The sequence below is a fragment of the Sorex fumeus genome, unplaced genomic scaffold (genome assembly GCF_029834395.1).
Source record: "Sorex fumeus unplaced genomic scaffold, SorFum_2.1 ptg000006l, whole genome shotgun sequence".
Classification (NCBI taxonomy): domain Eukaryota; kingdom Metazoa; phylum Chordata; class Mammalia; order Eulipotyphla; family Soricidae; genus Sorex; species Sorex fumeus.
The window spans coordinates 19324866-19349524 of record NW_026606063.1 but is presented as its reverse complement, the minus strand read 5'-3'; the positions used below and the strand labels follow the sequence as shown (position 1 = coordinate 19349524).

The 24659-nt window shown below is 38.2% G+C and overlaps 2 pseudogenes; both read right to left on the bottom strand.

The window, feature by feature from the left end:
* Nucleotides 1–1222: 1222 nt before the first annotated feature.
* LOC130031721 (60S ribosomal protein L27-like) lies at nt 1223–1637 on the bottom strand (annotated as a pseudogene).
* A 2005-nt stretch (nt 1638–3642) lies between these two features.
* On the bottom strand, nt 3643–3768 carry LOC130038603 (uncharacterized; annotated as a pseudogene).
* Between the last annotated feature and the right edge of the window lie 20891 nt (nt 3769–24659).

The following is a 24659-nucleotide window of genomic DNA, read 5'->3' as shown; positions in this document are numbered from 1 at the left end:
TGGGGAACTATATGAGTTGGTAAGAATTAAAACCTGGTTGGCGCGTGCAAGGCAAATGCCCTTCTCACTGCACTATCTCTCTGACTCCTAAAATGTAGGATTTCTAATACTTCGTTTTTGTGCACAGAGTCCTAATTCTTGACCTCATATTTGAGATAATGCAGAGAAACACAGTTCTCATTAATAGAGACACCAATGGGAGACTCAGACAGACTTAAGATGCAGGTTAGAAATGAACCCAAAATTCTGGCATTTCACAGAGCACTTGCCTGGTGCTCCTTACCCCTGCTTTCTTTCTTTGTATGAAGACTCCAGTCAGAAGAGCTCCAACCACAGAACTAAGGTACCAAAGGGGAAGGAAAGAGGAGAAGATCAATAGATTGTATGCACAGATATGATACTTCGGTAGGAATGTGATGTGCTAACATATGCTTTGAAAAGTTGTGAAATTGTATCCCTAAAGCATAAGCAAGCAATCCCGTAAACCCATGCTAGCCTAATAAAAATTAAAATATCAAATTAATGAAACAAAGAGCCACTCATCATTCTTTTGGGCTAGTTTGAGAGAGAGGTATCCGTGGGTCAAGTTCTAGTTTTCACTTGTCTGTCATCAACCTTGAATTTAGATTAATATTTTTTGAGCTATGAAACATTCCCATTACTAGCTTCTTTGCCTCCATTTCGAGCCTCATTTTATGCTGTTTGTTTAATTTCAGGGCTGACTGGTCCCCGGAAATGTTATTTCTACTAAAGCAAGTAATTTCAAACTTAAAACATTTAATAATTATCAGAGTCTTCCATTCAGAAAAATATCCCTAGGATATGGCAGGTTAGAAGAAGGAAGCTTAGAAAAGCTGACATTTATCAAGGCATGTCTGTGGGAGAGAGGCTATCTTCTGTCACCTTATGTCATCTGGTGGAGGAATTTACACAGCAAGTAATTGCTTTCTCACTTGGTATTTTAAATCTGATTTTAGATTTGTCTTTATGACAGTTGTACATTTTCAGTTCCAGTTCCAGTCCTTCTGAAGGCTTGAGATCACTTTTTCTTTGAGAGTAAATAATTTTTTTAGAGCTAATCAAGTATAGATTTATTTTTTCTCATATGGGTTTCATCTTGCCCAGTGATCCACACAGAGTAGGTAATGGAGGGACACTGCTTTGCATCGAGAGCAGTGGCCAAGTTGTTCTTCTTCTTTTTTTATTTGATTTTTTAAATGATTGAAACAACATTTAAAACTGCAGCTCCTGGAAGAACCACTTGTTCTTGCCAGTCTTGTATCTCTCCTCGAACTTGACTTTGACCTCTCTCCAGGCTTTGCGTTTAAGAGCTAGGTCTCTGAAGACATCCTTATTGAGGATGGTTTTGTCCAAGGGGATGTCCACGGAGTACCTGGTGGGCATGAGGTGATTATATTTATAAATTTTCACGAAAGACTTGATCTTAGACCTTTTGGAGATTTTCTTCTTGCCCATAGCAGCTGTCACTTTGTGGGGGTAGTGGTTAATCCTAGCCACCAAGGCATGGCTGTAGGGGCGATCTGAGGTGCCGACATCGATGTTCTTCATGATGACTGCTTTGCATCCCAGTAGTGTCCGGCCAGGACCAGCACCACCTTCCAGGGTTTCATGAACTTGCCAATTTCGACAGCAACCAGTCGGGCCTACAGCAGAAAGGAAGGATCTGGTCAAGTTCTTAAAAAGATAGGCTCCAGATCAAATATGGGATACCAAGTTAAATATGATGCTCACCGTGTAGAAAAACAGGGATTTCACCACCACTTGAAAAGACAAGTGGAAGTCTGGGAGACAGTTGCGCACTCCTTTCTTGAAAAGATTGAGAAGTGGTATGGTTCATGAGGAGGAAGCCCTAGAATAGCTCACTGTCCTGGTTCACTGCTGGCTAGTATCCAAATCCAATCTACAAAGGAGATCCTTAGAAACAGTTATTTTTTACTTTTCTATTTTCTTAAAAAGTCTTTATTGTGGGGCTGAGGGTAAGTAAAATAGAGAAGAGACCGCTATGACAATAATTAGCTGGGAATGTTCACATTGGACAAGATCTGAGGATTAAAAGTAGGTAAGGGATATTCTCCATAACCTTTCAGTATCAATATTGCAACCCCAAAAATGCCCAAGAGGGAAGAAAGAGAGAGAGGGAGGGAAAGGGAGAGAGGACAGAGAGAGACAGTAGAGAGAGAGGGAGAGAGAGAGAGAGAGAGAGAAGAGAAGAAAAGCGTCTCCAAAGAGCAGGCGAGGAGTGGGGATGGAGGGTAAGGGGAGGGAACCTGGGGACACTGGTGCTGGAGAATGTACATTGGTGGAGGAATAGGTGTTGGAATACTGAATGATTGAAATCCAATCAAGAGCAGCTTTGTAATGCTATAAAAATAATTTTAAAAAGTCTCTATTGAGGTGCTGTAATTTGCAATGATGGTTTTATTCATGTCATTTCAACACCACACCCACCACCAGAGTTTTTATTTTCATTCACCCAAATTCCCAGGGACCCTCTTACTAACTCAGTTCTGTAAACCAACTCCCCAAGTTGGCTTTCCTTAGCCTTCTATTGTGTCCTCCAGTGCACATCTTAAATCCCACATATGAGAAGTGTTCTGTTTCTATCCCTTTTCTTCTCAGTGACTTCATTCAACATGATACTTTCCAGTTTTGTCTTGTCAAGCCAAATTTCAAAATTTTGTCCTTTATTATACCTGCATCATATTCCATCACAAATATATGTATATATCACTGTCACTGTCCTCCCATTGTTCATCGATTTGCTCGAGTGGGCCCAGTAACATTGTGAAACTTGTTACTGTGGCATACCAGATACACCACGGGTAGCATGCCAGGCTTTGCCGTGTGGGCGAGATACTCTCGGTAGCTTGCCGGGCTCTTCGAGAGGGGCAGAGGAATCGAACTCAGGGGCCCTGTCGGCGGCGTGTAAGGCAAATGCCCCACCCGCTGTGCTATCACTCCAGCCCATGTGTGTGTGTGTGTGTGTGTGTGTGTGTGTGTGTGTGTGTGTGTATTTATGTTGTGTGTTTGTGTGTATGTGTCCATTTGTAGTTGGATGTCTGGGTTGGTAGCTGGTTCCATATATTGGCTATTTTACTAAGTACTGCAATGAACATAGTCTGCCTATAATATTTCAAATTAGTGTTTTTGTGTTTTGGGAATAGATGCCAAGAAGAGGTTTTGATTGCTGGGTCATGTAAGACTTCTGTTCTCATTTGAAAGTTCAACATATTGCTTTCTATAAAGATTGCAGTAGATGGAAGTCTCACCAACAGGGAATGAGGGTTCCCTTCTCACTACATTCCTGTCAACACTAACTGTTTCTAGACTTTTCGATGTATATTATTATCACTGGTATAAAATAGTTATTGTTCTTTTGATTTGCATTTTACTAATAATAAATGATAATACAAACTTTTATGTGTTTACTAATCACTTGTATAATTTCTATAGGAAAGTGTTTGCTCATCCTTCCCCAGATTTTGGTGGGATTGTTGGATTTTTGTTATTCAGCTCTGTGAATCCTTTGTGATCTTGGGTATTTGCCTTTTCTGTGATATACTCTGTGCAAGTATTTTCTTCCATTTAGCAGTTTGTCTTTATTTTCACTTGAATTTCTTTTTTTGTGAAGAAGTTTTTTTAATTTGATGGTGTCCCATTTGTTTATTTTTGGGAAAAGTTTTCAATTAGCAATAATCGCGCCTCGGATAAACCTCATTGGCTACGATACTGCCACTGCGCAAAGCTTCCATTTGTTTATTTTTGTTCTTTTATTTTCTTCTGTTATTGTCTTGTTGAAGACACATCTAAGATCCATTTCTTAACAGTTTACCCAATGTTTTCCAAAGTGTATTTTATGGGTTGTAGTGTAATCTACAGGCCTTTAATCCACTTTGAATTTACTTTTGTGAATGGTGTGAAATCTGGTTCCAATTTCTGTTGTTTGCATGTGCCTATTTTACATGTACCGAGCCATTTTTCTTATCACCATTTGTTGAAGAGGCTTTATTTGAAATAGTTCCGTAATTAAAAGTATCATTGCATGTGTGTGTGTGTGGGAGGGAATTTTCTCTCCTTTTATAGTCAACAGTTATTTGTGATGTGTATTCAAATACTTTGAGTTATTAATAAGCAGTCTTCATGGTAGGTGATCTTGTATGCCCTACAAATAGAGAAGTCATGAAATGCTTAAAGTGGTGAATCGGTTCTTTCTTTTTAATTACTCACTCAAAAACACAAACATATTTGGGCATGAAGGATCAAAACAAGGGCCTCATACACATGAAACTTGCATTCTACCACAACTGAGCTGCATCCATGGACTCCTATTTTAAAATGATATCAGGACAGAGAGATAATACAGTAGGTAGGGCTATGGCCTTTCATGCTATGCAGCCAACTTGGATTTGATTCCCTGGCACCCCATATGGTTCCTTGAGCTTCACTAAGAGTGATCCCCAAGTGCAGAGCCAGGAGTAAACCTTGAGTAATGCTAGGTGGGATCCCCCCCAAAAAACAAACAAAAATCATGTTGACAAATAAATTTGCTTCCTTAAGATGACTTTAGTATCATCTAACACTGAATAAAATATTAGTTTATTTCTGTTTTAATTTTATTTTGGGCTACAGTGATAAAATAACCAAGTATAAAACCCTTGATCTGAGGGGATAAGGTGAATTACTGGGTACATGGAGAATGTTTTCACCATGAAATCTCCATAAATTAATGTTAACCCTGGAGTTAATTAATATCAACATTCTGGGGCCAGCCTGGAGATAGGGGGGAACAATCCCCATCCATTCACAGGTTCACTGTCGGGGTCCTGGCCAGTCGACCCTGGCACACTGGAGTATGATCCTCCTGGTAGCCGGACTTAACTCCCTATAGGAGAGGGAGTGGGAAGGGGAGAAACCTCTGGCCAGGCCTTACGCGCACCTGCAGATTCCCACCACCACCAAGAAAGAACCATGCGGGCGGGGGGGGGGGTGGGGGGCGGGGGTGAAGCTGGTGGTCAATTAGCAATCTGTTTATTAGCTCTCACACAGGGGTTTTTATTTATTTATTTATTTTTCCCTTTATTTTATTTTATTTTTACAGTTGTAGATTTACAATTTTTTGTGCTTTGGTTTCAATTATACAATGATCAGATACCCATCCCTCCACCAGTGCCCATTTTCCACCACCATGGATAATATCCCTCCCGCCCCCATCCCCCCATCCCCCCTGTCTCTGTGGCAGGGCAATCCCCTGTGTTCTCTCTCTCCTTTTGGGTGTTGTGGTCTGCAATCACACAGGGGTTTTTATACAGACATTTCAGGGGCAATCCACATGAATCACGTTTAACTTGTCAGGCTCAATACAGATGTTAATGATTTACATTGCCCACTGTCAGAGACAGGTGTATTAGCTCATAGATGTTAACTGTTACATCCCTCATCCTCAACCAGAGTGCCTATGTGTGTGGAGTGCTGAAGCAAACCCCTGGGCCACTGTAAACAGGGTCGGCTCTTTCTTTCAGGGGCAGGGGATTTGGGCAAATTCTCAGTCCAGCTACTGAGACCCCAACAGTTGACATTCTATTAGTGTCAGGGTGCATCTTCTTAGGGTCAGCTGCCTTGACTACCCACATTAACTGGGTTCTATGTTGAGGTTGATACATCATTTAATTATCTAGGTAACACTTTTGAGACTCAGAAAAGTCAAGGCAGTTGTGTTCAACACAGTAGTGTTTGAATTATCTACTCCCAACTCCAGAGTTCTTTCTTGTGATGCAGACTACCAGTATAAGGAAATCATCTTGGCCAACTCTGGTACCTTGCTGAGTCCTAGTTCTGTCAGTTCTCAGGGGCAAAAATAATGGTATGCCTTTTTGTAAGTGTGAGCATCTCAACTGTATTCTAAAAATCAGTTTTTTTTAATTGTTCCCTATCAAGCTCTACAAAGTTTCCTATGTTTATGAGTTGTTTTGAAAAAAACTGCACTGACCATTTTTTTGAATTGGTCCATGAAGAAGGTTGAAGAGCTAACCCATCTTCATCACCTTCTGTCACTTAGGACTCATGACCTTGAGATATAAGGTGGAGAGGGCTCAGGACTTGTCTCTTATCTTCAGGAGGAAGATCAAGTTTGAGTTTTGATTAGATAACAGAGTTGAAATCACACCAGGGTGTATATTAAATCTCAGTACTGTTTCCTTGGATGAATTCATCTTTCTCAGTCATTCTTTTCTCTCAAGTTGGGATAGCAATGCTTGTTAGAATTATTATCTGAATATAATGACACAATAGGAAAATCATAGTAGGCACTGAATAAGCGATTCATATTATTTTGACCAGTGCTACAAATTCTCAGTATAGCCTTTCCCCCCTCTATTTACTCCCTCCACAGCGCTCAGGCTATTTTCAACGAAGAAGGAGAATAAAGTTGCAAGGCATGCTGCCTCTCAGAATTACTTTTATTTTCAGAGGACAGAAACTCTGCCAAGGAAGAAAATGGAATTTATCCCAGGCTTTTGTGCAAGTTTTATTTGTATGCAGAAATGAGCAAGTCTTCTTTGTTCTGAAGATGAATTTCATTCTGTTGGTGCCAATGAATCTTTTAAACTTTCATAATTGCCATTCCTAGCATGCTTCAAACTGAAAGATAACAAAAGAATTAGGTGGCCAGTAGAATGTGCATTTGAAAATGCTTCAGCTGCTCCCTGAGTCATCCCAGTCCACTGAGGCCTGCAGCTGAGCAAGATTGTGGAGTCAGCAGCATCCATTATGCTACACTTCACCAGTAATCCTGGTGATGTCTGGGTTGGCCAAGTTGGGCTCAGCTGAGTATCCTGCCTATGTGAATCAGAACTGCGTTGTGCCCCTATGCACACATTAAATGCAGAATTTCATGATTTTTCCCTGTGTGGTTTTTATATTTACCATCCTGTGTAATTAATTAAAAATCCTTGAAATAGGCAAGTTTTTATTACTATCTTCATTATATAGATGAGTAAACTGAGGTCTAGAGTTGGGGTTTCATACATATCTGGTAAATGACAGGCTAAGTATGCTTTAAGGTTGAATTTCTAACACCTGACTTTAAAGCTAATCATCTAACTCTAACTTTGTCTGCTTTTCATGGTACAGGATAACCCTTCAAGTTTGAATTAATATTATTTTTTAAGGCAATTATGTGATCCTGTGTAAATCATAAAACCATTAAGTTTTGTGCACTAGTTGTTTAGCATACTGAAAATGCTGTCTTTTTCTAAGGGGTCAACCTCCTTTGTTTTCCTCCTGCCTCTTCTCTTTCCATCCCATTTTTCTCTTTTTCCTTCATTTTCCTTCTCCTACTTTCTTCCTTCTAATTTTCCATCTGTGTGCATGCACACAGATATAATATCATCTAAGCCCTATTAGACTATATCATGGGGTATAGGTTGGAACAAGAGAAGAAAAATTACTTGATTACTAGGTTTCGATGAGATAAACTGAGTATGCAGAGGGTAGCTAATATCTTTTGGGGGAAATGCTCAAAAGGCATCCAACTTATTAAGTTAGGCACTTCATAGAATACTGTTTTATATAAAAATATTTTAACTTCATGCAGTCTTCCTGATACCTAACATAAAACTTTTGGCTGGAGCGATAGCACAGCGGTAGGGCGTTCACCTTACAAGCGGCCAACATGGCCAACCCGAGTTCGATTCCTCTGCCCCTCTCGGAGAGCCCGGCAAGCTACCGAGAGTATTTGATATGCCAGACACAGTAACAACAAAGTCTCCAATGGAGACGTTACTGGGCCCGCTCGAGCAAATCGACGATCAACGGGAGGGCCTTTACTTTACTTACTTTACTTTACTTTACTTTTTAAATTTTTAATAAATAAAAGGTTTTTTAATTCATAAATTTTATGTCATTTTTTAGGGGATTTTTTGGTGTATGAAGCAAGATAGTTTTCATTGAAATTTACTTAGAATTATGTGAGGGGAGAGGAAAAGAGAAGTACATGTTTGAGAGAATACTCAGACTTCTCCAGAGTAGAAATAAGCAATCAGGGAAACACAGTGACAAGCAAGTGAGATGTATGCCCAAGGGAAAACATAGCCTTGAAGAGTGAGCCTCTATTTTGGTTTTTTAAGGTCAGTTATCTAGAAGATTTATTGCTTCAACTCTTCTCCAATGATGATACAATGATCAGTTAGTTAAGTCTGTAACAACTCCTTCTAAGAACATAACTTTTCTTTTTCTTCTTTTTTCCTTCGTCAGTTGAACACAAAATTTTGGTTATCATTTTCAGTTGTAATTTTAGATGGGATTTTTTTTTGCTTTTTTCAGTGTATGTGGGCATCACAGCTGCAATGCTCAGAGGCTACTCTGGTTCTGCACACAGGAATTATTCCTGGTGGTGTTCTGAGGAGCATAGGGGATGCCAAGGATAGAGCCTGGGTTGGCCACGTGCAAGGCAAACATCCTGCCCAGTGTACTCACTCTGCCCCCAAGAATTTTATCTTATAAAAGAAATTAGAATTCCAAAGAATGGGACATTTGCTTCATAGGAGAGACCCAAGATCGATCCCAGCACTGCCTGTAACCTCAAGCAATGAATTGAGAGTAACAGTAGCAATGGTAGACGTAGGCCCTAAATCAAGCAAGCAAACAAAATAAAATAAACAATAAATTGCAAACGTGTAGAAAATTCTTCTTTTGCCTTTTGTGATGGGATCACGCCTAGCAGAGCTCAGAGCTTACTCCTGGTTTTTCACTCAGGATTCACTCCTAAACAGGCTCAGGGAACCATAGGGGGTGTCATATTTTGAAGATGATACTGTGCTTTGTTTTCCATGCACACTGTATAAGAAAATTACCTTAAAACCTTATATAATAAATAATTAAAACACTGGAAACATTAGGACAGATATTCTTGGTGTGTATGTGTGTGTGTGTGCACGCATATTTGATTATCTGATTCATTTGACACTGAGAGGATTAATACTTTATGGTTGGCTGGAGTACTTAGGGGAAAATTGAATTATAGGTAATAGAAAACTATTAAACTATTTTAAAAGATGATAAAATCTAACATTTAATATATTAAACAACATTTAATAAATATTTAATATCTATATTAATAAAAACAACATATTTAATAAATTAAATATAATAAAATTTAATATTACAATAATAAAAAGTAGAAACAACTTTTTTTTTTCCTGGAAAATAATGTAAAATTCCATTTAGAAGGAAGCGTGTTTGTAGTTCATTCTATGGCTCAGTTGTGAATCACATTTCCCTGACCGTAATCATGTCAATATTGAATGTTAATTTAGCTGAAAATGTGATAAAGCCTATAAAAGGCTTGAGAGGCCATCCGATTGTGTCATGGTGCTGGGTGCTGATTTTAAGATAAACATTTCATTTTCTTGAGTGGAAAGTCAACAGATGACATCTAAAATTGACATACACAAGTACACACAAAGCAGGAAGAATTGGTATAAAGTATATTATTTGGAAATATAGCATTAAGTACACAGGGCAACACAGAAAGAAAAGCGGCTGCCTCTGACGAATAGAACTCATAGTGGGACAAGATGCGGTTGGGAACATCTGACTCTTATCTGTTTCTTACTCTCTGTCACACTGTCAACATCCAAAACAGACCAGATAAACCAAAACAACTTTATCTGGAGGTCCTGGAATGAAAAGAATGACGCCTGTAATGTTGCCAAAGATTAAAAAACTTTACTCCCAATAATTGGAATTTTTACTAGGCATCACAGTATCAGTTCTTTTAGAGTACCAAGCCTTCCTACAACAGAGGTCAAATAGGAGATAGAATTAACTACAGATTCTTCTTTCTACAAACTTGAGTGAGTTTGGTTCAATCTAATGCATTGTGGGAAACTTGCAAGTCTGCACAGGCCACAGCCATCAAGGAATTGTTTTGACATAGAAGCTCTAGAAGGGATTGAAAATTTTTATTTTTAGTAGAACACCAAATTAGTGGCTATTAGAAGGGGTTGGGGAATAGAGATGGGTAAACTGATTATAGGGTCAATTACATAGTGAAGCATAGAATCAATTTCTTTTATTGTGAAGCAAGATAGTTTCTATTCAGTAACATCTACTTAGACGTGAGTGGAGAGAAAGTGAGGAATGTGTGCTTATACAAAGTGGAAAAAGCAGAAAGATCATACTTGTTCAAGGGTCAACACAGGCTTGAAAGAGCAAAGAGCAAACTAAGATCACATTTTCAGTGGTGAACTTCATGTAGTATAAACAAATGATGATTTACAACGATGCAGAAAAGAAGTAGTTCTGAAGAAGAATAATGTTCATATATTTGTAGCTGTTGATACATGTTTTGATATATATTTGGAGCTGGAACTGACTCTCTGACTCCATATCACTCCGTTGGTTTTGTTAATCCATCATTGTTTCCTCAGAACCAAAGTGTTCTTTTACTCTACTATCTGGCCTGAACCTTCTTCCTTCACCAATCCACATAATTACTGGGATCTATTGAAACCCTTGCTTCTCTAAGTCTGGTTTCTGTGTAATCACTAATTGAGTGTCCAAGTCACTGCAACCAGAGATTTCATGAAATACTTACCTGTGTAGAAGTGATTGCATCAATATGCAATAATCTTAGTTATAAATAGACTCTACAGACCATAAGGTAGCACTTAGCACTGTCCTCCTATTGTTCATGGATTTGCTTGAGCAGGCACCAGTAATGTCTCCATTGCGAGACTTGTTACTATTTTTTGGCATATCGAATACACCACGGGGGGCTTGCCAGCTCTTCTGTGCGAGCGGGATACTCTCAGTAGCTTGCTGGGCTCTCTGAGAGAGAGAGATGGAGGAATCGAACCCGGGTCAGCCCCATGCAAGTTAAACACCCTACCCACTGCGCTATTGCTCCAGCCCAGACCAAAGAGTAATTATTTCTGAGGAATTATTGTTATGAAGACTTAGACTTGTTCTGTGTGAACTGTTGAAAACTGCTTCCTGGTCTCAGTTGTCTTCTGCTTGCCAGGGACAAATGATGATACATTTGATAACTTTTTATGAGTTTTGTGTCTTAGCTCATCTCTAAATATTTAAGCAGACAGTTCTTTATTCAGCATGCCCTGAAGTTAGCTTTTGAATGCAGCAGGTTTTATTCCCTATTAAAACTGCTTCTACCTTTTAAAGTATTGAATAACAGAATAGACTGTCTGGACTGAAGCTGGCTACTGGAGTCAGTAAATCTCAGAGGCATGACTAGTAGAAGCGTAACTCATGTTTTTTTTTTTTGTTTGTTTGTTTCTCCCAAGAATGCTTTTATACAGTTTGAGAGAGGTTAAAAAGTCCTCACTTTTGGTTCTTGACAGAGAAAACATATTCGCAAAGGGACTTGATGTCTTTGAGAGAGAGGCCAAAGAATGCATCAAAGAGTCACAGTACATAAATGCCCTAAGTTTAGGGTCTTCATCTGGGGTCCTACTGTCTTTATAGGAAGAAAGTTCACTGAAAAACCACTAGTGCTAATGATGTCATGTGGTTGGTACTAAGTGAACACTTTTTACATTATTTAAAGATAGGTCCTTTTGGAAAACAATGTGGATGATTCTCAAAAAATTAGAGATTGAGCTCCCATTTGACCCAGCAATAGCACTCCTGGGAATATATCCCAGAGAGGCAAAAAAGTACAGTCGAAATGACATCTGCACTTCTATGTTCATTGCTGCACTAATTTTTTTTATAACTATTTTTTTATTTATTTTTTTACAGTTGTAGATTTACAATTTTTTGTGCTTGGGTTTCAATTATACAATGATCAGATACCCATCCCTCCACCAGTGCCCATTTTTCACCACCATGGATAATATCCCTCCCACCCCCATCCCCCCATCCCCCCCTGTCTCTGTGGCAGGGCAATCCCCTGTGTTCTCTCTCTCCGTTTGGGTGTTGTGGTCTGCAAAAGAGGCATTGAGTGGCAAACATGTTCAGTCCATAGTCTACTTTCGATATGCATCTCCCCTCCTGGGAGGATCCTCCAAACATCCTTTATTTGGTGCTCCCTTCTCTATCTGAACTGCCCTTTCCTCTAGGATACCCGGCTGGCCTCTAAGTTATGGAGTAATCCTCCTGGTGCTGATCTCAGCTATTCTTGGGTATTAATCTCATACTTTGTTACTTTATATCCCCCAGATGAATGCAATCTTTCTATGTCTATCCCTCTCTTTCTGACTCATTTCTCTTAGCATGATACTTTCCATATTGTACACTTGTATGTAAATTTCATGACTTCATCTTTTCTAACAGCTACATAGTACTCCATTGTGTAGATGTACCAAAGTTTCTTTAACCAGTCATCTGTTCTTGGGCATTCAGGTTTCTTCCAGTTTCTGGCTATTGTAAAGAGCATTGCTGCACTAATTTTTAAAAAATTTTTATTAGTGAAACACCATGAGGTACAGTTGTAGACTTAAAATTTTTTGTGCTTGGGTTTCAGTTATACAATGATTGAGTACCCATTCCTCCATCAGTGCTCATTTCCCACCTCCAATGCTCCCAGCATCCCTCCCACTTCCTAATCCCCCCATCCCACCTCACCCCTGTTGCAGGGCATTCTCTTTTGTTCTCTCTCTCTCCTTTTGGGTGTTGTGGTTTGCAAAAGAGGCATTGAGTGACCTTCATGTTTGGTCTATAGTCTACTTTCAGCATGCATCTCTAATCCTGGGAGGATCTTCCCAACACCCTTTACTTTGTGCTCTCCTCTCCATCTGAGCTGCTTTTTCCCCCAGAATGTGCGGCTGGCCTCCAACCCCCGGAGTGAACCTCCTGTACTTGTCTCGGGTATTCTTGGGTGTTGGTCTCCCATTTTGTCACTTTATATTCCTCAGATGAATGCAATCTTTCTATGTCTGTCCCTCTCTTTCTCACTCGTTTCACTTAGCATGATACTTTCCATGTAGTACCACTTGTATGGTGACTTCATGACTTCATCTTTTCTAACAGCTGCATAGTACTTCATTGTGTAGATGTACCAAAGTTTCTTTAACCAGTCATCTATTCTCGGGCACTCAGGTTTTTAACAGATTTTGATTATTGCATTGCTTCACTATTCACAATAGCCAAAATCTGGAAAAAAAACCAGAGTGCCCGAGAGCAGATGACTGGTTAAAGAAACTTTGGTACATCTACACAACAGAGTACTATGCAGCTGTTAGAAAAGATGAAGTCATGAAATTTACATACAAGTGGTACTACATGAAAAGTACCTTCTAGGTGAAATAGGTCAGAAAGAGAGGAACATACATAGAAAGATTGCATTCATCTGGGGAACATAAAGTGACAAAGTAGGAGACTAACACCCAAGAATAGCCAAGATATTAACCAGAAGGTTCACTCCATGGCTTGGAGGCCAGCCACATCGGCTAGGGAAAAGGCAGCTCAGACAGAGAAGGGAGCACCAAATAAAGGGTGTTGGGAGGATCCTCCCAGGATGAGAGATGCATGCTGAAAGTAGACTATAGACCGAACATGAAGGTCACTCAATGCCTTTTTTGCAAACCACAGCACCCAAAAGGAGAGAGAAAACAAAAGGGAATGCCCTGCCACAAGGAGGGGGTGAGATGGGGGATGGGGGTTGGGAGGGATACTGGGATCATTGGTGATGGAGAATGGGCACTGGTGGAGGCATGGGTACTCTATCATTGTATAACTGAAGTCCAAGCACAAAAATTTTAACTCTACAACTGTATGTCATGGAGTTTCACACACACACAAAAAGATAGACAGGGGTATTGACATACAAGAACTACATCATAAAGTTCTTGGTTCAGCTGAGGTTACAGTTTGTATTCAAAACACCTAAGTTACTTTATAAGTAACTTAAATTCCATTTTTATTGTATATCAGTTTCTTTATAAGTAGAAATGATAATAGTCAGTTACTTTGTGTGAGGAGTAAATAAAATAATGTAAAACCAAAAGTTATATAGCTATGTTTTGCTAGTCTAAATAATGTGAGTAATAAATGAAAGCATTATTTTCCTCTGTTATTAAGACAAATTGGCTTTTTTTTTATGATTATGACCCAATATAAGAAATAGGGTATTAGATATTTATGCAGTCAGGCCAGTCGAAATATATTGTGTGCTGTAATGCAAACACAAAATGTTTCTAGCTAGGGGAAACTTGATTAAAGAATAAATAAGCATATGTCTAAACTGTATTTTCAGTTACTTTAATATCTTTATTCCATAATACCACAGTACTATTATTTCTACTTATCATTTCATTAAGAATATGTAATGAATGAAAATTATTTTCTTGAGCTTAAACTCTTCTTTTGTCAAAAAAATTCTGCTGTTGGTAGCCAAATATACTATCTATCTCTCAGTCTGTTTTAAAAAAAGCTATAGATCTCTTCACTAAGAGTGTATCAGACAGGGACTGGAGGGATAGCACAGTGGGTAGGGTGTTTGTCTTGCATGAGGCCAACCCAGTTTCGATTCCCAGCATTCCATATGATCTCTGAGCACCACGGAGTAATTCCTGAGTTCAGAGTCAGGAGTAACCTCTGTACATCACCAGGTGTGACCCAAAAGAGCAAAAAAAAAAGAATTTGGGGAGGAGACAAGTGGTGAATTAAAATAAATTTTAAAAAAAGAATGTATCAGACAAAGAGGAGAAGGAATGTAGAAAAAGGTGGAGGAGACTAAAAAACAGGATGTAGAGGAAGATTTTTCTTTGAGCTATTTGAAAATGGGAAACCCTTGAGAGAGAAGACTTCAGAGATACAAAAATGCACTTATTAGTCATCAAATTCTAGAATAACATTGTTTTATTGAATGCGTGTATGTGTGTGTGTGTGTGTGTGTGTGTTTGTCTGTCTGTGTGTGATTTTTAACAATCATGATGAGAAACCAAATTTGGATTTCAAGACCAGGATACTGTCTGTGTATTTTGCATTTCCTAGTTCTGTGTGGGTTTCTCTGAGTACTTTGACTTCCTCCCACCTCCCAGACATCTATCTGCATGCATGTTCTTTGTCATATCTCCCTGGTCCCCGGGAGTGAGTGTGGGTATGGATGAGAGTGTGTTGTGTCATTGAAAGGTGCTGTAAATGACCAGGATAGATTTCAACCACCTGTGACCTGAATGGGAGAAAAGCAGGTTGGAAAATGAATGAGAAATCAAAAGATAATTCAATATTAGGAGTTATTGTGGTTTATTAAGAATATGTGATTAGAGCAATTTTGACCAGAATTATGCCACAGGACTCTTGTTTATATCAATTAGCTTGTGATAAAATTGAGTTCTTTATGCACCATTTTGCTTCAAGTTGAGGTTTCTAAGTTGCTATTCTAAGAATCTAAGAAGATCTTAGAGTAAACGAGACCCGATGGAGTATGGTTTCAATAGGGTTACATGTGAATTATATCGTATCATAAATTCATAGGAATTGCTTTCTCTATCCAAGCAAATAAAAGCATACTCTTTGTTGTTGTTATTTTGCTAACATATTTACCTCCTTTGTCTTTCATATCCAATCACCAAAATAATTTCTGTAAACCATAAATATGTGAGACTTAAATCCTTTCTAGGCTTGCTGTTCAAGTCTCTTCAAGTGTTCCCCTTGAACATGTATCATGCTTGCTTGTCTATATGTCTTTTTGCTTGCCTCTTACTACTCTGAAGAAGCCTGTGTTCTCTCTTGAACACACACTTCTTTATCTCCCCTCGTACCTTTCTAAATAAGTTTCTGTAAAAACTCTCTTGCTTCATAAAATATTATAAAAATAAAATCCTCTCTAATGATGTGGCACTCCTGTGCCATGAATACATTTTTAATTCTCTCTCTCTCTCTCTCTCTCTCTCTCTCTTCCTCTCTCGTCACTTAATCACTTACCCCATTAACAACTCAAGATGGTACTTCTGTTTTTGTTTGTTTTTGTATGGGGACAGCACCAGACAGTACATAGGGCTTATTCCTGGCTTTGCACTCAGGGATCACTCCTGGCGGTACTGGTCAGAGCACAAAGGGTGCCGGGGATGGAATTTGGGTCATTCATGTGCAGGGCAAGTTCCCTGTCCATTGTACTGTCACTCTGGTCCCTCAGGATGGTGCTTTTATCTTTTCTCTCATAAATGCTTTATAGCCTAGCAGACAATGCCGATTCACTGATTTTCAGTCACACGGATGAAAGGAAGTTTTTTTTTATTAAAAAATTTTTAATAGTGAGACATCATGAGGTACAGTTGTAGACTTACACATTTTTGTGCTTGGGTTTCAATTATACAATGATCAAATACCATCCCTCCACCAGTGAAAGGAAGTTTTTTATTTTTTCTTTTATTTGGGCTTGTGCTCAGGGTTTACTCCTGTCTCTGTGCTCAAGGATCACTCCTAGTGGGCTCAGGGAACAATATGGACTGCTAGGGATTGAATTCAGGATAACCACTTGCAAAGCAAGCACCCTACCCACAGTACCATCCCCCCAAAGCAAAAGTTTTCATCAGAATATGAAGAGCAGAGGTGTTCTGTATGCCCTGATAATTTATGTCCAAGCCAATTTATTTCTCTAGGTACCAACAGTAGCAACCAAATCTCATGTGAAATCTTGTCATTAACACAATATTATACCTAGAAGCATGGCTATGGTGGGAATGAATGTCCGGGGGGGGGGGTACGCTATTTTATTACTGCTATTGTCTAAAGTTTCTAGCATGTGGTTGGTTGTGCATAATATTGTTATTTATTTATTTATTCATTTATCTTTTGCTTTTTGGGTCACACTGGCGATGCACAGGGGTTACTCCTGACTTTGCACTTAAGAATTACTCCTGGTGGTGCTCAGGGGACCATATGGGATGCTGGGAATTGAACCTGGGTTGCCCGCGAACGCCCTATCCACTGTACTATTGCTCCAGCCCCTATTTTTTATTCTTTTTAATGACGAAGTTTCCCTTATTGCTTACACAAGGAGCATAGTACTCCCCTATGAAAAAATTTCTTCCCCTGACCACCTCTTCACCCTTAACAAAATGGAAACATTTCCTTGCACTTCTCAAATATTTTAGTTGTTGGTCTTTTGGGGTCCATATCTGGCAGTGCTTGGGGTTTTTTCCTGGGTCTGTACTCAGGAATCACTCCTGATGGTGCTTTGGGGTTCATATGTTGTGCTTTTTCTCCATCATAGCATGGGGACAATAAGAACAATAATGGTTTCACTTATAAAATTATAATGATGTGTAAGGTCTTAGAATTTCAGTCATATATTAAATTGATAATTGTTATTTAATGTAATTTCTCACCACAACAATCATTATCAATACACATACCTCCTAATATTTTCATTCAAGTAAATTTTTCACATGATTTTAATTTGTGTTAGTCTCCCTAAATCACATGTCTCTTTAATCCTCAGGGACAAACACAATACATGATATGAACAGGTGTCCACTAAATATTTTTTAAATTCATATTGTTGCCCATATGTTTTCCTTTTAGCCAATTATAGTCTGTCGATTGTGTTTTCTGCCTTATAGAAGTTTTCAATATACTCTTCCAGTAATATGTACATAATAATCTCCCAAATATATATTGAAGAAACCTCTCAGTAATGAAGCATAAATAAAAGTGAAAATTCAAATATTAGCTTCCAGAGATTAGAGTAACCCATTTGCGTAGCAAAAAGTTTATTCCCAGCTTATTATTTGGGGCTAGCTAGAGTACAGAAAGCAAATACTTCGGTTTCATTCCCTTGCTTTTTAAGATTCTGCTGAAATAAAAAAGCAGTCATGCTGTATTATTAGACCAGGGTCTCTTGTCTGTGCCTGAATAATCCAGAGTGTGGGAGATAAAGAAGATAGATTAGATATGTATAGATTAGACATTTAGCTTAATTCACAGATCCATTTATATGTGAGAGATAAGAGCCTGTGACTATGGCTTTTAAATCTACAATCCTTCAAAATTTGGGTCTTATAATTAAAATTTTATTCTTCAGCTGACTATCTAATGGATGTTATTTGAATGGATGTTTCATTGAATTACATTTAGCTCAAAGTCATAATTTTCAATTGAAGACCAGACTCAATGGTCTGATAAACTTTATCTGGTAGAAAGATAAATATTTCCCTGAAAATGTTTAAAATGAATTTTTTTTGGTTTTTTTTAGTCTTCTGCTCAAAGAGGATTATGTGATTTTGATCCATCTTATATCATCTTCTATTGTAGTATTTTAGCTTTGTATTTGTTATCTAATAGTTCTTACTGTTGCTATTCCTTTAAAGTGACACTTATTAAGTTACTTGAATCCTGAATTTATGTTTTGTATAAAGATTACCATTTAAGATTCAAATCAAGAGATTTGAGAAAATGGTTTAGGTTAAAAAATGAGGAAGTTACTTGAGGTCAAATATAATCTTTAAAGATTTTCTGAAACATGCAGAAAAAATGTGGGAATATTACAAATAGCATGTAAGACATTTTACTTTTCTTTTAGTTTCTGTAAATGAAAAATATGAGTAAGAAAATAAATGAAGGAGGGATTTTGGAAGTACTTCATCAGGTAGCTAAGTTGTCGCCTGAAAGGGCAAGAAATGTAGAGAGGATGCTTCTTTTTTTTCTTTATTTCTCAACTTTTTCAATTTTTATTAGTGAATCACCGTGAGGTACACTTACAAACGTACAAACTTTCAGGCTTGCGTTTCAGTCATACAGTGGTCGAAGAGCTCCTCCACCAGTGCCCATTTTCCACCACTAATGGTCCCAGCATCCTTCCCCTCCATCCCACCCCATCTCTGTGGGAGGGCATCTCCCTTTTGCTCTTTTTCTTCTTTTGGGTGTTGTGGTTTGCAGTAGAGGTATTAAGTGGCCATCATGTTCAGTCTATCGTCTGCTTTCAGCCCAAGAGCGGATGCTTCTTGAAGAAATTTTACACAGGTCTATTTGCCTGAGAAGCCTGAGGCTGGTTTCCAAAAGCCACTTTCCACATACTCACCCACCACTTTCTGCTTTTATACCTGCTGTTGCTGCCAGGAGCTTCCTTTCAACCAAGGTGAAGATGGTGGATTCCTCTATTCACACCCCCAGTTGATTTCTATCTTCCATTCTTTTTATTTGTTTTGTACCACACCCAGATGTATTTAGGCCTTATTTCTGGCTCTGTGCTCAGGGATCAATCATTGTGAGGCTGGGGGAGGGGGGGTGGAGACCATATGCAGTTCCAAGGAATCAACCAGGTACACAATATATGGCTATTCTGATATAAAATAGAAAAGTCTATATTATTAAGATAGGAAAGCCTTACAAGCAATTCTTTCTCTTTGGCTCAATTCTAGCCATGGAATATTATGGAATAAAGACTTCTCTAAAACGTAAAAAAGAGAGTCATTTATTTTCAAGGAAGTATTTTTTTGAGAACTCTACAGTATTGCCTAGCACTGTGATAAATTCTGGAAGTTCAAGGATGGTGGGCTTCATATTATCTCATGTATACATATGGAAGCTTCTCCTTTTTCCTGGATCCACAGAGAACTGTATTTCTTAGTTTACGTGAAGTTAGGTGAGACCATATGCTTGGCTAATGGAGCTGAATTAAATTAATAAAAGTCACTCTTGACTCCTGAAACATCTGCATGCTCACTTTTCCTTCCTTCCTTCCTTCCTTCCTTCCTTCCTTCCTTCCTTCCTTCCTTCCTTCCTTCCTTCCTTCCTCTCCTCTTCTCTCCTCTCCTTCCCTCCCTTCCTTTCCTTTCCTTTCCTTTCCTTTCCTTTCCTTTCCTTTCCTTTCCTTTCCTTTCCTTTCCTTTCCTTTCCTTTCCTTTCCTTTCCTTTCCTTTCCTTCCCTCCCTCCTCCCTCCTTTCCTTCCTTCATTTCCAGATGAAAACAGAAGATGTAGGAAAGGATTCCAAAGATCCTTGGTATACCTTTTTTTGGTTAGATTTTGGGCACCCAGTGATGCTCAGGCATTATTCCTGGTTCTGTGCTCAGAGATCACCCCTGGTAGACTCAGGGAACTGTATGCAGATGGAACTTGGGTTGGCTTGAGCAAAGCCAACACCCTACCCACTGAAATATCACTCCAGCCCAATCCTTGGGTGCAGTTCTGTCCATCAAGTATGTGTTTCTGAATTCCTACATAGAGGAAAGTCTTGGCAAACTGTTGCAAACATCTTTGATGAAGTTTGTATTATTTAGAAATGAGCGTTATTGTTGTTAAGCCACTGAAATTTCAGAAGTCTTATTTATTTGTTACTACAAAAGCTATATTATGTTCCCTGATTATTAGTAATGGTTAAGATCTGTTCTTTAAGGAGCTTATATTTTGTGCGGAGGAATATGACTATACAACAGTATAATCGGAAGAGCAGGTTAGATGTGTAAGTTACTCTGTATAAGACAAAGTAAAACTAGGAGTAAGATGGGAACAATGGTGATTAAAGTAGTTATGGAAGAAACCTACCACTGAGTGTTTCTTGAAAGTATGGGCCTAGTTAGGATTTTGGCTGTGGGAAAGAGAGGAGGGGACAAAAAAGCAGGTCAGTGTTACAGCAGAAGAAAAGATGAAGTGACTGTCACAACACATGGGATTGTAGAGAAGTGGACATTAGACCTTAAAGAGTTTTTTGCATATTGTACTGGGGACTTATTATTATTACTATTATTTTTGCTTTTGGGGTTATACCTGGTTATGCTCTGGGGTCTATTCCTGACTCTTCACTCAGGAATCACTCTTGTTGGTGCTCAGGGAACCATATGGGATGCTGGGAATTGAATCCAGCATGGCCACATGCAAAGTAAATACCCTACCCACTAAACTATCATATCTCCAGCCTCTGGGGACTTTTTGAGATCAGTTATGTTTTGATAGGTGTTGATGTAAATCACCAGTGGCAGAATCAATCAATCTCTCACTTTTCTCATAGTGTATTTTCATAAAAAAAAAGTTTAACTAAAAAGCAAGTTTAGTGACATAGTTGATTTATGTTCTGGACATGAATGTTTTTTGTTTGATTATTTTTTTAGTCATGTCCAGAAAACAATTGATTTGTTTGAGAACCATACTTTGGAACTGGTTTGGAAAAATTATCCTGATTCCTGTGGATGATGTGTGGGAAGGAATGTGTATTCAGAGGAGACCATTTAAGATGAATAGGAAGTAATTCTAATTTTGGTTTTGGGGTCACACTTGATGTTGTGTCTAGGGATTGATCAGGGATTTCATTGGCTGTTCTTGGCTTGCTATGTGATGCCAGGAATCAAACCTGGACCTCCCTCATGGAAAGCCAGTGCTCTAGACTATTAGGCTGTTTCTCTGGTTCTTTATTTATTTTTCTCTTTTATTGTGGCATTCTGGTTAATCATATTATTAATATTTATTCTTTTATGTTGGTAATGCTACTATCCTATATCCATCACAAGTGTCAAATTTCTCCTGCAGCTGTTTCTTCTCCCCAAACCCTTAGGCAGCTTCAATTTGCATGTCTGTTAGCAACTTCTCACTGTTTCTCAAGGTTTGTTTCTGTTGAACATTGTTTATACCCTTGCTTTGGTTCTATTTTTTATTGTCCACGTATAAGTTAGATCGTTTAGTGTTTGTCCTCTCCCCTTGACTCATTTGCCTTAATATGACACCTTCTAGTTCTGTCCAATTTAAGACAAAATTTAGTATTTTCAGGCCAGAAAGAACATACAGGGGTAAGATGTATGCTTAATCCCTGGCACCATATGTGGTCCTTCAAGCATTGCTAGGAAGTGATTCCTGAGCACAGAGTCAAGAGTCAGTTTTGGATACCAATAATATGGTCTCCCCTCAAAAAAGTAAAGCACTGAAAATGTATTTCATCTTTTCATACAGTTGAGTATATTCCATTGTGCAGATATACCACTGTTTCTTTATGCATTCATCTGTTGCTTGTCACTCTTTTCCTCCAGATCATGGTCATCATAAATAGCATTGCAATAAACATAGGTATGTATATATCATTATAAATTAATGTATTTGTATTATTGATAAAAATTTTCGGGAGTGGAATAGCCATACCATATAGAAGTTTTATATTAACTTTTAAGATGTTCCCCTATTCCACTAGTAGTGAGTAAAAGTTCCTTTTTCAACTCCATCGCTGCCAACACTTACTTGTCAGACTTCTTGATATGGACCTTGATCACTGGTACATAGGAAGTAATATTATAGGAAGATATTAAAGACTGAAGTTAGAGTGATGATTGTATGTACTGACTCACAAAATATAATGAATTTCTGAAATATTTAGTATAGGAGCAAGGCAAAGTGGGGACTATGAGGGAGAAAGACATTTTGAAAAATGAGTCTTGTTTCTCAACTGAGTATCTCGGTAGAGCCATCAACTGGAGAAAACTCAGTATTTGAAATTAGTCTATTAGATCCTGAGAACTGATAGGTAGTTACCAAGATGTTGAGGTAGTGAAGCAGTTATTGGAAGTCAAAAGCAGTGGTGGATGAAAGGTAGATATTTGGTGGTAATTGTGATGTAGCATATGAGGATATTGAATTATAATATTCTACCTCTGAAGTTTATGTGACATTATAGTGTTACAGAAATGAAAATTTATTTTATCAAAAAGAATGAACTTTCAGTGCTGTTGAACATGACATGATGGAGGGACACCTGAGTATATATGTGGAACGACAGTTTGAAATGAGCTTGTGAGGAAGAGCTCTGGGAAGGGGGTTCACGTTTGGGAATTGTTACTGTAGGATGTGTAGGAGACAGGAATGAAACTAACTCGAAAGAAAGACAATGACCCAGGATGACACCACATGAAGGAGACAGAGAAGATCTTATGACACAGGTCTGACCCTCCAGGAGGAAGGGGTGGTGTTGGGAACCCAGAAATAGTAATTAGAGCAGTGAAATATCCAAGAAAATCTCCACTGGACTGGTTCATCGAGATAGCTTTGATGGTCTCTGGGATGGAGAAATGTTGAGACTCAAGCACCACTATAGCATGACGAGGGATTCTAGCACCCTTTGGCAAGACCTCAGCAAGTATTTTTTTCCTTTTAAGTTCTGTTTCCACTTCTGTAATATGAGGACTTGAACTAGGTAACTTGAACAAAAACGGTTTTCAGTTGGTCTATGGACCTGAGGTAAGATACAGAAATCTTCAGGCGATATTTTTTTAATTTATGCCTTAGTGGTTAAAAAATATTTCTCTTTTTTTCACTAATGCACAAGTATAAATGGTTGAAAACCGCTGCTCTACGAGGCTTTCAACCCTAACATTTGATGGTAATTGACACTATAATAAACACCGTCTGTGTAGTATACATGTAATTTTCATAAAACTTGTGCAAGATATTGGCATGATACTTCTTTTGAGGCTGATGGAGCTAAAGTTTTAAACTCTGGTTCATATAGTCAATAAACTTTTTTTTTACATATTTAAAAATGTTATTAAATACTGGGATACTGGGACCCATGGTGGTGGAGAATGGGCTCTGGTGGAGGGATGGGTACTTGTTCATTGTATAACTGAAACCAAGCACAAAAATTTGTAAGTCTACAACTGTACCTCATGGTGTTTCACTAATAAAAATTTTTAAAAAAGAAAACATAAAAAATGTTATTAAAATACTGTGATTTACAAAGTTACTCATAGTTGAGTTTTAGATATACTCTCTTGCAGCACTGATCTCACCACCAGTGTCAGCTTCCCTTCACCAATATTCCTGGGTTCTCTTTCCTATACCCCACTTCTAGCCTGTCCTCTTGATAGGCACCTTTCTAAGTTTGGTTATAAAATTTCAAGTCTCTTGATTTCAGTGCTGTTGACACTATGGTTTGGATATTTGGCTTATCAGTCCTTAGTACCGAATCTCTTTATCTGAGCCCCATTGCTTCTCATCTGTCTCTTCTTCTTGAAAATGAGGTTGGTTTGATAACAGCATTTATATTCTTTTTTAGTATCCTGAGCTATACAGTGATTTTTTAGGGAAAGATAAGGCACCGAGCAGAATTAGAATTGAATTTTGGTAATAGATCATTTATAAGAGCCATCCTTGCTGCATTTTCATAGGCAATATCCTTTAATAAAAGGCAGAATGTTCCTTTTGAGGGACATCAACAAAATTCAAAGTGAGGGCTTGAACTAATTTGATATTGGGTATATAAAAAAGATAAAATTGATCAGGAAGTGACAAGAAAATAGGGAACTTTTATATAGACAGAAAAAAATCAATACTAGTATAATAGCTTACAGAGATGAGATGTTCTTTTGTTAAAAAAAAATCTCTAAAGATGAGCATAGAAGTCAATAGGTTCATAAACTCTTGAGAACATAATTCTCATTCATCTTAGATAAGCAGTTATCTGAAGCCTATTATCTGATATAATAAGAGTCCATACTTTCTCACAGTCTTCCTTTAAGTGTCTTTTTGTAAACAATAATAATAGTACTCAAAATAACCATTTTCCATATCCCCTGTGGAGGGGACATTTAAGATGCAGTCAAAGACAAAAGGGGTAAAATATTTTACAGACATAACTTTTACAAACAAGAAATGTCAGGGGCTTTGAAGAACTGCGTTCCTAGGTAGAGCCAAGATTTTTAGAAACTCTGACCTAGGTATTCATACTTTGTTCTGTATTCTTTCTGGAATACTTGCCTT